The 17,943-nt window shown below is 43.7% G+C and overlaps 1 protein-coding gene across 23 annotated transcripts in view; it reads left to right on the forward strand.

Annotated features, from left to right (window-relative positions):
- Positions 1-17,943, forward strand: part of mef2cb (myocyte enhancer factor 2cb) — a 72,749-nt gene that overhangs the window by 6,087 nt on the left and 48,719 nt on the right. For 22 of the 23 annotated variants that reach the window (XM_035166888.2, XM_047341522.1, XM_035166893.2 and 19 more), the window contains one exon: positions 1,616-1,744. The gene's annotated coding sequence lies outside the window, so the exon portion shown is untranslated. Of the gene's footprint in view, positions 1-1,615; positions 1,745-2,749; positions 4,681-17,943 lie in introns of those variants that run through there. The other variant, XM_035166889.2, reaches the window with a different exon arrangement.

The raw sequence follows: 17,943 nt of genomic DNA on the forward strand, positions 1-17,943 counted from the left end.
TCTACCATAGGCTTTTCCACCATACATTTTAGAAGGAAAATATATACCTTCAGTCATAATTTTCAACATAATACATTCTTGAATCAAACTCTGCTGGCGTCGGTGCTGCCTTCTAACAATCATATTGATCTAGCTATAAGACGGACATACACACAAACACCTACGCACACATACACATGTGCGGGAGTAAGATCTATAGATCCCCAGCTGAGCCCGTGAGTAAAACTGGCCTGCAGGTCTTTCCGTGCCCCCTGTGAAGAATTTGGTCATCAAATCATGTAGCATCAATCTGGCGTCAAAACACCAAATATCTCTTGGAGTCATTCGGGAACGGACGCAGGGAGAGTGACTGTGAAAGAAGTGGTAAATACCAAATAAAGATGGAAACATGCTCAGACATATCTGACGCGCAACAAATACTCCATGTGTCTCACAGTGCCTCAGTAATAGCTGGCTAATTCTCAGGAGCAGCGAGGCAGCGTGCTTGACAACATCATCTACTCTGACAGGCAGATTTTGTTTTCACGTGAACATGATCGACAACAGATTGCACTGAGCCCGGGCTGTTCCTGTTTGCCCTGGAAATGTGTTTGTTTTTATCTTTTGCTTGAGAGAGACATTCCTTTCTTTCTCCCTCAAAAAAAAAAAAGAACACATTTTCAGGCGAGCTGTTCTGTATGTGTGTGTGTGTGTGTGTGTGTGTGTGTGTGTGTGACACATGCTGTGAAGTGACTGCCAGGAGAGGCTTAAGAAACAATCCAAGCAAGATCAATATCAGCAAACCGCACTTATGTGTTTGACTTAACATCCAGTCGCAGTTTCCCTCTCCTCTTTTCATGCACGGCTGATGCCAAACCTCACAAAATTGCATTTACCCAAAAGCCTAAAGTGTGTGTATACACACTGCGACATTTTTGAAATTACATAATTGTTTTGGCAAACTGTTGATTTTGCTCCACCGGGCTTTGATGACACTGTCAACCCACACACACGCACATACATACACATACACACACACACCTCAAAACACAAGTTCGGCATTGCTTGTACTGGGAGTGGGAGGGAAGGACAATGGCTAATGAGTTAGGAAAGTTTCAGAAGGCAAGAAACTAATAATCTAGTTTGTTCTAATTAAGGAGAAAATGCTTTGGCTCAAGATAACACAAAATCCAAATCCTACAACACACCCAACTCCAAATTAACTTCAACACACTGACTTTACACTGATGTAATATCTGGCTACGTTACTTTGAGCTCTTTCTAAGGTCTCTACATTAAGCTGTAGACCCCCACTCATGAGAGCAGAGAATACTGTACAGCAGGTCCTCCCTACTTTGCATTAAATGTGTGAGCTCAGAATGAGGCTGTTAGTGCGCCTTCACTATAAGTTTATCCCTGTAGACGAGTCAGACAGTCGTTTATGAATATGCATGAGCCAGTGTTTGCCTCGTTTAATGATTTTTCACCATTAGAATGTATTCAATCCACCTCCCCCCATTTACTTCTCTGTGTTTCATATTTCACATGGCTGTTGAGCACACACACACCGAACTGCACATGCACAAACTACTTCCAGGTTCACTCCTAAGACGTCCTTCTTATTTTCTCCCCCCAGGTGCCAACCAAACACAACCTCAAGCATCGTGAATGCTGAAAAAGACCTCTATACGATGAACTACTGACAGCACAGTGAAGCTACAAGACTGAGGAACACTGACGGCAGACGAAAGGAACCTTCAGTGTGGTACGTACTATCTCACATGGCACCCATAGGTGTTCATATGTCAGTGGGAGATTTAATGCAGTTGCCAATGGCACATGATAACACGTCTAAAAGGAGGGAACTGTTTCTATTAGGGGTGTCGCATCTGTACATTTCTTTCACGGTTCTGATATGTGACTCCATTGACGTCTGCCATGTTGCATTCATGAACCCACTGTTTCTAACAGACTTGCACCCTATTGATTATCATGGAGGTCTGCATGGGGGCCAGAGGAAAGGCTATTAAAGATTAAAGGGTCAGGTGATGTGAAGGTGGTATCCCGAGTCATCAGATACCAGCGGCTTCAGTTACAGGCTGTAATGTTTGCCTGTCAAGCATATTAGCCAGCTTGATTTATTTATTAACTGATTTCATGTCCCTCCATTTCCTACCTCAAATGACTGCGGACTGACTGGGCGGGCAGCTGCCTTCATGGCTGAGGCTTCACAGGTGAACTTAAGGGGAAGGGGAAGATTGCCTGGTATCTACCTACACTTTACACAGTCTAGTGAAAGGCATGTACGGCTAAGACCAGGGAAACTTTGAGGAAAATGATTTTCTATGTATTCACATATAGATACAAAAAATGCCAATTTAATGAAGGTAAGGATACTGGTAAAACCAAACACCACCTGTTCACTAAGGCCTTTGGCCTCAGCTAACGCTCCACCCTGCCATTAGTGCTCAAGTCTATTTCTGTCCTGTTTTGTGTGAATGACTTCCTTTTCTTTTTGCTTTTTGTCCGTACTGACCGTCTAAAGCGCCCTTGGGTCTCTTGAAAGGCGCTGTATTAATTAAATTATTATTATTATTATTATTACTTCAAGTGCAGGGGTGGATCCAGCGGCTGGGCTGGGGGTGCACTGGCCCCAGCTGAAATCTGATTGGCCCCTGAGGTGGCCCTTAGTCACTTACTAACAACACAATTAATACATATGACAATTTGTTAAGAGTTGTTATTTTCTGAGCTTTCTTTGTGTTTGAACAAAGAAGAAATTTCAATGATGTGTGGCTTTGCTTAAATCTACAGAGCTAACAGTAGGAATGACTTTAATGTGCACCTTACTGAATCAGGAATCATGGGTGGATGTTGGACATATAATTGGCACCTCTGTGAAAAGTTAGATTTTAAAAAAGTCCTAGATCTGCCACTGCACAAGTGACAGTGTGAGACTTTAACCATCCAAAAAAATGCTAAAGAACTTTAAAAACTGATGTTAATCAAAATCTGGGATTATATATTTTCTATTTACGAAAATGGATTCATGAAAACCCAAGAGTGAGGCCTGATGGTGTATCAGACTATAACAGGCTTCATTCAAGACAGCCATTAAACGTCTTCTAAAACGATACATCCCCCCGTATAATGTGAGTATAATACAACTGTGGTATTACAAGGCTTATCAGGCGACACATCTCTGTACAAAAAGCCATCGCGCTGCCTGTCTGCTTCTTATCTGAAGTGGCAAACTTGCTCTTCTAATTGTTGCCTTCACACTAATAGAGTGGATGTTTTGAAATCATTTGGTTGGATGGATAAAGGCCTGGTAATTCCCCCATGCTCACTGTCTGTGTCAGCGCTTATCTATACTGTGGGAGATAGCTGGGTCCTGGAGAATGATTGGCAGCACGCATGCTGGAGGTGGAAGGTTTGTACAGACTCAAAATAAGAGGAGGCATCATTAATGCTGCACAGACATGGAGGAATGTGTTGCGGAATTGAATAGGCCTATTATCAGGGGGTTATTGAACACGTAATGCAACAATTAGTCTTAAAATCTCAAAGTGAGAGTGGTGCACATACAAGGTCTATGCAGCAAATTGTGTAAAGTTTTTTTCTAATTGAGGAGAAGGGGATTTGACTTTTCTGTGTTTTTCTCTGTTTTCATTGGGTCTGAAAACATCTTGAAAAAGTGTGATTTTTCTGTTGGGACTGATCGTGATAAAGTTGTTTCGAGGCATGCATGAAACAAAAAGGGCCAAAACTAAGAGATAAGTTTGTCAGCATGGATTTAGCCTTGCAGTCTAAAGTGGGCTGCATACGTTTAACTTAACGTGGCGTGCGTCGCTCCATTAGTTAAAGCACACATTCCCCATCATCCGCCTCCTCCTCCGTGCGCTCCGTCTCTCTGAGCAGTTAATTGTGCGTCCACTCTATCGGGACCGGCGCGATAATAACGCATTAAAGAGCCGTGCCTCTTTCATTAAAGTGGAGTTGGAAAATGTGAGACCGCCCCCTTTCCAGGAGTCAAAAACGAGAGAGAAAGAAGGAGAGAGAAGGGAGAGAGAGGGAGAGAATCGATTATTTCGCCTCGAAGTAGAGGAGAGAGGGTTTAAGGGGGGAAGCGACGCGGTCAGGGTTGTGTGGGAAGGGGCAGACACGAGCTCTCCAACATCAAACCCCCGACAGCCTCCAGACGTCCAGCAGCAGCAGCAGCAGCAGCAGCGGGGCTTTACGCACAGCGCCACCGCTCCACGACGCTCCAGTCCACCGGCACCGCGCAGCGCAGAGAGAGAGAGCAGGAGAGAGAGAGGGAGGGAGAGAGAGAGAGAGAGAAAGAGAGAGAGAGAGAGCAGGCGACGCGTCCTCGCCGCCTCCTGAGCAGACACTGTCCGATCAGAGAGAGAGAGAGAGAGAGAGAGAGAGCGAGGGAGAGAGAGAGAGAGAGAGTTTCCTCTGACATTATAGAGAGACTCCTACCACGCACTGTAGGTTACTTTTTTTTCTCCCCCTCCCGGCGACGTCCTCCGCTAAGTTGCGCTCCTGGATTTTAAGTGCGTCTTGGCGAAGTCCATCCTCATCCAGCAGCGGCGGCGAAACCCCTCCTGTCACTCGGCCGGAGCCAAACGACCGGCGCGGACCGGCGCTTGTTGTACCTCTCACTTCAACCCGGACACGATTTCACGCACAAACAAAGTAAGTACCGCGCACGCAGCACTTCGCCGCCGACTCGCAAACATCCCCGGGACGCATCGCAGACTGCACCGTGTTTATTTTTAATCTTCCAGAGGATGAAACTTATGTGTGTTGGGGGTCTATTTTTCGATGCGCGCTTGCCTCCTCAACAAAGTAAAGTAACTGTGTCCATCGATTTGTTGTGACCCTGATCGACTTATCCCGGTGACAACAGTGTGCCGGGGTATAATTACAGGGTGACACCAAATACCTGTTTATGGTCAATTAGGAGAGTGAAGGTCTGCCTCGTGTTTTTAAGGTTGGAGTGTGAGTGCTGTGTCGACCTTGTGGAGCGTTCTCGTGTCCACATGCAGGCGCACAGCCCCAGAGCTGCAGCCACTGAACAGGCTGCCCTCCCTCATATAACATGATAAAGCATGTTCTGATCTCCTGTGCTATGTTGAAAAGTTCCACCAGTAGTTTAAAACGTAGAATTTAAACTGTTTAGCATGTATTTCATTTTTTTCAACCAAATGATTTGACAAGAAACTTAAAAAAAACTCAGATGAAGGCAATGAAAAAAAATTGTTCCGAAGTTTTAATATTTAAAATAATTTGCTGTGTTAAAGCAATAGAGTCAAAAAACTCACTGTAATAGCCTTATTTTGTGGGTTCATAAGCAACTGTAATTATTTTTCCATTAGTTTGAACGCACTATACTGAGGTGCACTGATCACAATTGCCCTGCATTGATTTAAATTTAATCAGGAAAACATGCATAAAGGTAACTTTCATAAATATATTAGAAAACAGAGAGTGGTGTAAATATTAATAATTTTCCATAATAGAATATAAAAGAGCACAGTATTTGAACGCTTATTACAGAGACGCGGTGGTAACCGTACTGTAAATCAGTGTTTGGCGTGTTCAGGCTGAATTCTACTTTCTTCTCTGTGACTTTGGGTCTGAGCTTGTTTAGACCTAATTCCACGACACTGAGGAGGAAGTATTTACACGGGGACTTTAGTTCAGTCTCATGAGGCTCAAATGAACCTGTTGCAGTGAGAGGATTAATAACGACATCATAATTAACCTGTGACAACTTTCACAGGTTGCAGCTTTAGAAATAAAAAAGGAGATTTATTTGTTTTGAACTGAGGAGTTGATGTGAGGCCCTGTGATGAAATGTGCAGACGCACTAAGGATGGTGATAAAATGTAAAATTACTACGCCACACTTAATTTTAATTTGGACCAATTGTGGCACTGACTAGGTTGTGTGCAATGCAACTCATGCTCATTAAAAATGAGCCTCGAAGTAAATCTCTTTCATTTTATTGTGAATTTGTAAACATTAATTTTATCACTTAAATAAATTCTGTCCATTTTAATGTTGAAATAGCTGCAGTTTTTAAACTTGAAACTCTTACTCCACATCTTTTTTATTGAGATCTAAAATAACTATTTAGATCTAAGAGAACTAAAAGCTATTAAATTTGAAATATGGTTTATTAGTGAGACATTTTGAAGGCACTCTGGAAAAGTACATTTTTAAGTGATAAAGTGTTGCTGTCTACTGCAGCATATCGACCTAATTTGTGACTCTGTGAAAAGCGTACTGCATACATTAAGTCATTTACTGCTTGATTGCATTTTATAGTTTTCTTTAAAAAAAAATACAGCCTTTATAAAGCACAGGCAATATTTAAGATCCATTTTTCACATTTTAAGAGGGTGTAGTGTCCTGAGCATTGTTCCACCACTTTTTTATAATCCATTATGCTGTTTTTATATGAGTTGTTTACTCATAAAAAAATATAAAAGCATATTAGTCTATTAAAGGATTTTACACATGGCCTTCCCTCTTCTACCCATCGTCAATGAAGTTGTTCTGTGTGGCCTGTCTGGCCTGTTGCTCTCTTGGGATTTAGCGTTAGGTTAATCCGCTCAGAGGAAGGTGAGCGCTCGCATGTGGACCTACGATTACACACAGAGGACTCTGTCAGCCAAGCTGTGTAATCTCAGAGACCCTGTGCAAACACGCACACACTCACATGCACACACGCGCATTTGCACGCAAACACACACACACACACATGCATAAAGACAAAAGCATGGCGTGTCCCTTTCTCCCCCTGTCTTTCTTTGTACGCACACAGTTTGACACATACGCACACACACGCACACACGCACACACACACACACACACACACACACACACACACACACACACACACACACACACACACACACACACACACACACACACTGCGACACCCACACTCTCTGGTCTGCGCTGCCTTTATTTCTCTTATTCTCTTAAGACCTCTTCCTCTTGACAAATCATTTGGGATTTTGGGTGCTGATTCACAAAACCAACAGTGACAACACACTCTTACCCTTCTCACAGAGAGGGATTAGAAGGTCACGTGTCCCTGTGATTGGCCAGGGCATTGAGCCGATTGTCAGGGCACTTTGCTGTACACCAGGGGCTCAGTGAAGCTTTAGTTAAGTGAAGGAGAGGGACACACTGTGTGCCATGCTCAGCAGTATCCATGTGTTTTGATATCGGCTGAATAAAGAGTTGCTAATGTCTTTAATCATGAATATGAATGTGTGAATACTTGGTTGCCCTGGCAGGCCAAGACGTGCATGACCAGAAAGAGTGAGTTAGCCTTCGAGTGCTGTAAAGACGTGTGCCATTAAGCTTGTATCTTTAAAAAAACAGAAGGTGTAAAGTATACCTCTGTCCTGCCTCATTGCACAGACATTTCAAACTGTACAGAAGGCACGTTTCAAGATTCCCTCCTCATGGAAAGCCAGATCTATGAAAACATTTTTTTTCTCTTAATGGAAACATCCGAAGCATTTACATTTAAGCAAATAATTCAGTATTTTTTTTCTTTCGCTAATGGTTTCAAATATTTTGGAAGGGGTTTGCAGAGTTTGCTCAGTACTACACTCATTTGCAGATTGCAGGTTGGCAAGATCTGGAGGTAGATATTGAAGAAAGTGTAATTGGACTTCATGCCCTTTGGGTCAAACAGGGAGGTAATATAAGAGTCAATTGTAGGGAATCGTATTTACCTCCGATATAAGAAGCATATAAACTGTCAGGAGACACCTCCTGGATTTCCTGTAAATAACATAGTTAATGTTGGCTCTTATTATTTTATATAAAATTTGGAGATGCACTTGAAATCCAAACGTGAAAAAGCAAAGATAAGCTCTCTTCTGAGTAAATGCATCTGACAAATAATGTGGAACTGTTAAGTCATTTGTTAGAAAAACTTTTCTTTTTTTTTTTTTTTACTCGCCTGTTTATAAGCAGATGAAAACACTTAAGTTTTATAATAACTCAAGGGCTTGTTGTATTTGTGTTTATTGCACAAGGCAGGTGTTCGCTCTTGCTGCATGGGAGGAAAAGCCTCCTTTTTTTGTTTTTCGACACATTTTTATAGCGTCAATGAAAAGCATCGGGCTCAACCTCGCAGTGTGTTTATTTACTCATTTCCAACAGATCTCCCTTTCATTGTCCTAACTGTTGTGCATGTTAGAAATGTTTACCCAAATGTTTCTTTGCCTTAGGAGCACTGTCTGTGTAGCTTCATAAGTGCTGCAATTACTCATTAAACTTAAAAAAAATAAAATAATAACAATAATCCAAAGTAAATAACACAGTCCTTGAATGGTTTATGGTGGATGGAGTGCATATATTTGAATATGTCCTGGTTTCTGCATAATGATGCAAAGACTTCTTCTGTCTCTATCTAGTAATTAGCGGTGACGTTCCGCAACTTTCTCTGTACACTGTAAGTGGATGGGGGTGTGTGGGGTTTGTTCACTGGGGTGTTAAAGATCACAGAGGAATATATCAGGCTTTGATGTTTAATTGTATTGTAAAACACATTTTAGAATATTTCTGCATAAAGTAGACTTCTGGCTGTGCAGTGCTTTGTGTTTGCTGTTTCTTTGTGTGTTTGTCTGTCAGTATGTGCTGTGTGTCTGGGAGGTGTGTGTGTGTGTGTGTGTGTTCAAGTTTGTGCCTTGTCTCCGTCTGTTTGCGCATCACAATGTTTGTGCTTTTGTTTTTTTTGTCTGAATTTTGTGAGGGTGTTGCTGGTGTATATTCAAATGAAACTGCGTGTGTTTCTCTTTCTCCTTTCTTCTCTCACTGAAGAGGGGAGGATTTGATGTCTGCGATGATGGAGCAGTCTGGAAAACGGTGTCAATGTGAGGGCTGAAAAGGCAAACTGAGAAAATAGATGCACAGAGAGACAGAGGGAAAACAAAACACATACACACACACACAGTAAAAACGTAGATAGAAATGTATTTGAGCTGAGGTGAGTTAAAAGCAGAGCAACTGCATTTTTCTTTTCTTTTCTTTGGCCTCAGATCAGGTATTTTTCATTAACGGGAGATGCGTTTGTGATGTCATGTTTAACACATTGATCTAGATGAACAGGATGTCCTGCCTTCTTCTTCCTGCTTCCTGTTTCCCGCCTGGCCTGTTGGTCATTATATGGCGGCAGCTGCCTGCTGGGTGGTCCGCGCTCAGCAGTGCTGACCACACGATCATGGTGTCAGCTGCGGAGCCCACCTAAAGAGACACCCAAAACACCTCGCCATACTTGAGGCCTGCTCCCTGAAATATTTGGACAGCGAGCGAGTCCAGGGAGGCAGTGAGGCTGGAGGAGTGCAGGGAGCAGAGTATTCAGGATGATAAGACAAAGAGAAACATTTAGACTAGAAGAGAGTTTGCATCTCTTTGTCCAAACACATCAGGCTGAATGCCTCAGCATCAGCATCCAGACGTGATGTTTAATGTTAAAGAAAAGTAAAATGAGAGTTAAAATGCTTAAAGATTAGTTTATTAACTTTAATACCAGACTTTTACTCAAGTTGCGTCCCCGTGAGATTTTTATTCAGTGTAACAGAATCCAGACATAGTAACACCACATACAGTGTGTATCTATAACTGCTGCAAACATATTGTGCGGTAAGTCCAAAATTAACTGAGAATCCTTTTTTTAGTGAGTTTTTTGGGGTTAGTTTGAGGGAGAGGTGTTTGCTGTCCGTGCGCAGAAATGTGGCGACATCAGGCACGTTCCATGATAAAACACAGTACCTGACCTGTGAACGGCGAGGGCCAACTTCTCACCCCCTAATATATTTTCAGAAACCCACCCCCCTCCATCTCCCTTTGGTGTGGCACACATTTGGACTACACCCAATGTGAAAAAAAGGAGGAGGAGGGTGGAGAAACGGTGAGAGTGAGAAAAAAAAAACCTAGAAATGTTTCCCAGTGGCTGTAATTTATCTTTGTCACGGCTGCAACATAGCCGAGTCATTCTGCAACATCGTCCGGTGAGACGCACAGAGGTAGCTCTGTGCCTTGGCCTCACACAAGCTCACATCCATCTGAAACCCCTGCTCTCTCGGCTGCCACGATCTGCCGCCGCTGCTGCCGCCACTGCTCCCCGTCCACGCTGCTGCTGAGCCTCACATTGCTACCGGGTATTTCTTTTTTCAATAGATCTTATGCTCATACTGGATTAAGAGGAAAAGGGAGTCAAAAATTACCCAGTCAGGAAGATTGTTGCAGTAAATTCCAAACAATTGGCAGTGCTGTTATTGTATTTATGTCTTTTTGCTGCTCCAAGGAAGTATATTACAGCCTTAACGATGATGCTTGTTTTTCATCAGACGTTTGGGCAAAGTCTGCAACATCAAGACGGTTCACTTTTTCAACTCTGTGGGGACCATGCTGTTAAAAATGCTGTTAACACCGTCTAAGTTGAGAAAAAGCTGTATAAGAATCCACGCTCAGTGCTCCCCCCTCTTCCACCGAGCACGCAGCTCGACCAAGCGTCGTCCTGCCAAAGTCCACACCAGTGTTCCTTTCCACTGTCATCTGTGCCATTCCCACACCAAAGGCCGGCCTGTGAAATACTGTGCAGCAACAGGACTGTTTTGAACACTTTACATTACTCAGCTGACCAGAAGAAAAAAAAAAAAGCACGACAAAGAAAATGTAGGAAAAAAAGAATTGTGCTGCAGCTACATGAAGAAATGAAAAAAAAAAGGAAGACAAAAATGAATTGTGTTCAAACTTTTCAGCTGAAGAGTATCTGAAATCAAACGTAATAACACGTAATAATGTACAGCAATATGAAGGGTGCCCTGAGGGAGGAGAAGGCTGAAGCACACACACACACACCTTTTTTTCTTTCTCGCTCAATTTTTGTAACACTTTTTTTCGGCCCAGCTCCTTCTGCCCCATGATGTATGGCCTTTTTCCTACAGTGGCTCTTCCAAAGTGCAGCTCGTGATGTCATTAATTTTATTCATACTTTATGGATGCTCTGTCTAAAAAAAAAAAAAAAAGGAGAGGGACAATGTGAGGAGAGAGGGAGGAAGATAGAGAGAAGGAGAAGAGATGGTGTTGCGGAAGGAGATTTTCAGTGCAGTCGCATGTATAATGAATGAGGGGGGCACTTTGTTTGAAACTCCAGCCCGGCGCTTCACTTCAAGGTTTGCTGGGCAGAGTGGGGCCTTGTGATCTCACACCAGCCACTCTCTTTATCCTGCCAATAGATGCTTTCACCTGGCACTGTGGTTCGACCCAGTGGAAAACCAAATAACCTTGTATGTGTGTGTGTATAAAAGAAACACACACAGACACACACAGAGAGCACTGACAATGGAACAAGGGGTTTGGTAGAAAGGGTGAGGAGCGGGTGAGAGAGGAAAGAGGTGAGTTTGTATAACAGCAGCAGTGCAATGACGCCCAGACGATACTGAGGAGAATACTGGCACCCGGCCCACACTTCCTAAACAGTGCTCTCTACAGAAATAGCCCAGCCTTGATATTGACTTTTGTCTGCTGTGTATGTATGTGTGAGGATGTGCACATTCGAGCATGCTCACTGCGAGTACAGCGATGGTTCTATTGTCTAGTGAGGAGTTTTTCTACTTTGTTAATATTTGGTAATAATTGTTGCATGGTGACGTTAGTCATTTCTTATCCCGGGGTTTGTGTCTGGGCATGCAAGCATCAAAGGTGTGCGGTCGAAGGAGCCGCCTTTATTATTTTGGGAAAAAAATGGCCTCCGTCTTATTTTTGGCCGCCGTGCTGGACTCGCGGTTTTATAAATAGCCGAGGGAGTGCGGGGGGATACCTGTCGTGGCTCCTGCCTGCCTCCAGTCGAGTCCCAGCGCCTCCACGTCACATCCAGCCACCGTCCGCCCTTTCCGGGCTGTACGGCAGAGCAGCCGCCCCCCCCTCAGGGGCCGGGCAAACAGGATGGGACTGAGATCGAGGGTGTGAGAAAATCAGTCTCTGGAGTAAAAACACAAAAAGGACTCACAGTTCATCGCGAGTGGCCTTATCTGACACTGTCAGATTTAGTCAAGCACGGATTAAAAAAAATATATAACAAGTTAATTCCTTCTTATGAATACAGAGCAGACTTTAATGCTTGAAGAGGAGTGTCAAGATGGCAACACAATAGAGTGTCTTCAAATTGAGAGGTGTGTTTTTTTGATACTTCGTCTATGAGCATAAGGTCACAGGGTTTTTTTTCTCTCCTCTCTGCCTTCTGTATGCAGAGGTGTCTCGTTAATTTAATTTCTGCGTCTCAGACATATGCCTTGTGAACAGCAGTTAGCGTTAACTTTCTCTCCGTGCACTGTTTCCCTCACACTCTGCTCGCGCTTTCCTACCAGATGATCTGGCTTCACATGTTTTTTAAATGAAATGAGAGGGTTTTTTTGAATGATGGATCGCTGAATAAAAAAAAAGAAGAAGTCTATTGATTTGCTGATAATGACATACGAGAGTGGAGCTGGCTTATTATAGGCAGTCTGCATTCATTTATTTATGAAAAGGTTTTGATTGTTTGGGTCAAACTAATTTTGAATGTCTCACTTATGTGGGCAGATAATCATTTGTACTTTTTCTGGCAACGTATTCCTTTATTTAATCAGCTAATTATTTGCTTGACTTTACGTTTTGACCCTGAGATGCACAAGTGTCCAATCGTAGGTGGAAAAACTCTGCATGTAAAGCCTGTAATTTGTTCAAACATTTGTTCCTTGCTGCTTCCTGTTCCTATATTGTTCCCCCACTAAATGAGTGGCCCTTTCCATTTTGGCCCCTTATAATAGAGGCCCAATAATCATGTTAAGAGTGGGACATAAAGAGAGAGGGAAGGAGAGAAATCTTTAAGAGGCACTAGTGCCCTTGGTGGACTGTGTATATACACAGCGAAAGAGAAATCATTATTTTTTTCTCTTGCTTTGTGCTTTTTCCCTCTATCTCTGCGGAGGAAACTGTGCTGCCTGTTAATATTGTGCTTTTGACAGCTTAATTTGATAAGCGGACTACTTGTTAAAGAAGCCTTGGATTGTTCTCATAGAAAGAACATGCTTTTTTTTTTTTTTCTCCTCCCTCCCATGTTCGCGCAGTCTGTCGATGACCCAGTTCTGAGAGATGGTCGAAAAACAAGGAAGAGCAGCGCGAAATCCACAGGGGAGGAGGAAGGAGAGGAGGCAAGAGGGTAGAGAAGAGAGCGAGCAAGATCGAGTGAGAAAGGATAATATAAGTAAGAAAGGCACTTGTGGGAAGTTAACTCACATGCTTTTCTTTCTTCTCGCTCCCTCTCGCCTCCTCCACTCTTCCTCCTCCTATACGCACTGAGCAGCCTACCTTCCCGGGCTCCTCTTCCCTGTAGTCTAATCGGAAGAGAAACGGTGGGAACGATAACGGGGATTAGCTTCCACTGCTCGCCAGCTCACCTTGGTTAAGTACACGTGTAATGAGTTGTTTATTCACAGTAGGCACAGCAGAAGCCCAGAGACCCCCGTCCCCCGCCTCCCTTCCTCCTCTGCTAACATAGACACACATCACACGCAACAGATATATCACATAGACTAAATGTATAACACATGGAGCTATACGCGGCAATGCACATGCACCATATGCAGTGTGAACATTGACGTGCGCAGGTATATGTGCAAATACATGTATTCAGTCAACCCTCCCGCTAGCACACCCACCCGTACGAATTCCCACACACAGCTGTGATGCAGGTCACTTATACTGTGCAGGATATGTGTGTGTGTGTGTGTGTGTGTGTGTGTGTGTGTGTGTGTGTGTGTGTGTGTGTGTGTGTGTGTGTGTGTGTGTGTGTGTGTGTGTGTGTGTGTGTGTGTGTGTGTGTGTGTATAATGTTCTCAGGCCTTCCTTGGGTCACAAGACTTGGGGATTTTTCTCAGGGTGAAGAGAAGGGGAAGAAATTGAATGATGTGAGAAAAAATGAAGGGAAGGAACCAAGAGAAGGAAAGGGGATATGATGTGCCCACTACTTAGTGTGTGTGTCTAATGCTCTTGTGTGTGTGTGCCAAGTTTGTGTGTATGTACATGAAGTGGAAAAAGCTGTTGCCTTGTGGAGGGGACGTGCTCTGCTATCATTAGCTGGGGTGGGGTGGGGCGGCGGTGGTGGGGTAGTACGAGGGGGCAGGCGAGGTTATGTGAACGGTGCAGCTGTGCTTTGCAGCGGAGGGATTTGAGCGGAGGGGTGGCGGTGCTGTGTGGGGTGGGGGTAGACATGGGGGGACTCAAGGCGGCCAGGTCCTTCGCTGAACCACCAGCTCGCAACGCAGAGGAGGAAGAAGGGAGGAAAGAAGTCGACTGAGCGGCGAGAGTCATATGCGCAGCACTCTGTCCGCCGTCTCCTCCACCCCTCCACCCCTCCATCCCCCCACTCCTTCACTCCTCCACTCTGGCCCTTTACTTCCCTAAATAGGGAAAATAAATAAATAACGATTGATGCCTGATGGTAAAGATAAGAGTGCACAAGAGAGGAAGAGGAGGGAAAAAAGGAAACAGTCATGATTTATATATATATAGTAGTAAAGGGTAGGCTTCATAACTTTCAATACTTCTGCTACTACTACAAATAATAATAATAATTAAAATCACCATAATGAACATGTATTTTTAAAATGACTGTATAGGAACATAAAACTGTTGTTCAAGTTTGTAGCCTGTTTGTTGCAGGGATTTCCCCGCGACTTGACATACAATTCGAAAATCACTTAAATTTGTTTAAGCTTCCTCCCCGCCTCTCTCATGTTTGCTCGCTGAACGAGTCAGAGCCCACGTAGCGAAGGCTGGCGCAGCAGACGCAGACCCGAACTCGCTTGTCAGCCCCGTGTGATCAGTCGCTGTAGAGAGAGACAAGGCAGAGGTGGCTGAGAGACGACAGAACACAGAATGGCAGCGGCGTGCACTGCTAATGCATTCAGCCTGCCACCGTATCCAACAACAAGGCAGGGTATCACACAACTCACTTCACAAGATGTTCCTACAACAACATCGACAACAACAGACATGCGCGCAGACACACAGTCACACACAGGTGTGCACACATGCATAAATAAACCGCACACTGCATGTTGAAAAAAAACAAAAAAACAACCATGAGGAACAAGAATTTGAAAGCAAACAAACAAGTTGGAATGTAAGCAACTTGTCGGAGACTTTGTGACAGAAAAAAATAAATGAAGAACGAAATGACACATTTTGTTTCATGAGAAAGGGAACATAATTGCTGCGGTGCACCAGGCGCTCAAATTTTTTGTGAAAGCAGAAAGTTCCTGGCAGATTTTAGTGTAACTGTGAACTACGTCAGGCACGAGGGCGAGCGCCGAGCTATAAATAGAGCGTGGTCAAACAGCAGTAGTGCTTTGGCAAGAGGGTCATCTCCATGTGATACAGTGGCCTTCACTGTAGCCACGTATCGAGAGCAGAGGCTCTCTGCCAAAGCTTGTAGCTTCACAGCAGTAATTTAATATTTGTTGGTCTCTATTATTTCATTCTCCCCTCTCCCCTTCTCCCTCTCGCTCCTGCTTATGGGGTTAAGTAACAGTAAGCTTTATCAGATTACTTGGTCTGAGGTCTCTTTCAAACCTCTCTTTGCCATTTTGATTTTGTGCAGCTGTGCAGACTCTTTAATCATACGCTATCTTTTTTCACTCGCCCTCCCCTCCTCTCCTCCCTCTTTCTCGTCCTCCCTCCTCCCTTAACATATGTTAATTGGCTGCTTTCTGTGACAAATTACGAGCGCTCGCTTTGATGAGGTCGGGTTGTGATGGTGCTGGGAGTGGAGTACAGTGCAACTGCCAGACCCTCACCGGTTCCCCCATAACCACTCCAAAAGGGAAAGCGGCACCCAGCCGATGACTAATGAGAGGCTTGGACTGAGTCTGGCCCAGATCTGGCCTTGGTGGGGCCACTCCCCTAAACAGAGGCTGATCTGTAGGTACCGTATGCCGCCACACGCCTTCCACACTCCGCGCAACCTTTCGCCTCATACATCTCACCACCGGCAATCCTCTGGGAAATCTAAGGCACTGTGAAAGGAGAAGAGTTCAGGCTATGTGCTGGAAAAGATTCATATTTCTTTATATTTATTATTTCTTTATATATATATATATATATTTATATATGTGATTATATATATTTATAACTTTGTTATGTATATTTGTCATGACGGGGATTGAAAAACTTTTTGATACAGATTGTTTTTTTAAATTTTATTTGCCTGATCTATTTTTTTAAGTAATCTAAATTTGACTTTAAATTGTAGATGCAGAGCAACCTAAATTTGAAACTTGGGTCTCAAGTTTACATTGTGTGTGTGAGTGTGTGTGTGTGTGTGTGTGTGTGTGTGTGTGTGTGTGTGTGTGTGTGTGTGAGTGTTTGTGTGTGTGTGTCTGTGTGTGTGTCTGTGGTGAGGAGACAGTGCCTGGAAATGTTATATTGCCTTCGCTTAAACAAACATTAACAGTGGAACAATCTCTCTTTAATGATGCGCAGCGTCAACAGGGAAACGATGCTCACCAATAATCACCACAATCAGCTTGTGGTAACAAAAAAAAGACAACTGAACATGACATCATTCTAGCAGAGTTTTTTTGCCTTCTTTTTTGTTTTTAAACGTTGAGTCGGGCGTTGAGGTGTCAAAGTCTCTATCTACCTTCAATCTATCATACTGCTTCTGTAGCTCAGCCTCTCTCTCTCTCTTTCTCAAACCCCCGTCTCTCTTCTTCTTCTCTGTCACAATCCCTCTCTCCCCTCAGTCTACGATCTAGGTTACTCGGTTTCCTAGCCGAGCACAGGGACCATTCGGAGAAGAAAAAAAAAATGAGAGAAAAGAAAAAACAGAAGGTCGAATCTATGAAGGACATCCTTGTTGAAGTGTGCAACCTTCTACTTCTGCGCAAATTACCCACACGCTGTGCATGGACTCAAAGCGGAGCTGTGGCTCTCAATTCAGAAGCTCAGAAAGGATACAACCGTGACATGTAATGCTTGTTGGAGTGTCACAACAACATAGAGAGGCAGCGTTGTGCTAACTGTTTACAGTTTGTACTATTTGCCTGCTTTTGATGGGTTAATTCTGTCCTTAATCGTTTTTTTCATGTATATATGTTTGGATTCTCATTACAGTGAATGGTCTTGAGAGGTGAGAAGTAGAGATGAGAAAATCAACAATAAGCATAAGTCTAAACTTAGAAAACAATAACTTCATGTAATAGTATCATTGTGGAAACTTGCTGATGAAGCGAGAAAAGAAAAAGTAGTAAATTCCACAACTTCCCCGTAGAGTTTCCATTCCCCACATGCTGACTTGGTTTCGACAAACCCGCCCTAAAAAAGGAAATCATTTTATTTACCTCTTCCCATCAGCAAATGCAAAACAGATGAGGGGCAAGCATGCATTTCCATACCTACAAAAGTGACTGACTCGCACAGATACACCTGCACCCACACCACCACATTCCTGTTTAAGGATGGCAAAATGTAGGTGGTGAAGAAAAAGCAAGTGCACACGGGAACCTCGTGGTTTGCGCGAGGGTTAGCGACGTTAGCATCAGCCTGCAGGCCTTAATTGAGGCCAGGAGGGAGCATTTAATAATTGCTGTCAGAAGATCAAATTTAATTCTCCTCTCCTCACAGCCACCACTGCTGTAGGGTAGAGTGAAACAAATTGTCATCAGAGATTTCTAAATGAACAAAGCTTTTAATTAGGGTGATTAGAATGCTGTGGCAAAGAGAAAGAGTAAAGGGGTAGGGGGCTGGGGTTGGGTGTGATGAAATCATCAGCAGATCGTCTTAACCATGATGTCTGGTGTTGATACAGTGTGGGGGTGAGGGGGCGGTGAGGGAGGGAGGGAGGGGACCGGGGCATGCATGGGACTACTGGGGAAGTTT

Source organism: Hippoglossus stenolepis, chromosome 9 (assembly GCF_022539355.2).
Source record: "Hippoglossus stenolepis isolate QCI-W04-F060 chromosome 9, HSTE1.2, whole genome shotgun sequence".
NCBI lineage: Eukaryota > Metazoa > Chordata > Actinopteri > Pleuronectiformes > Pleuronectidae > Hippoglossus > Hippoglossus stenolepis.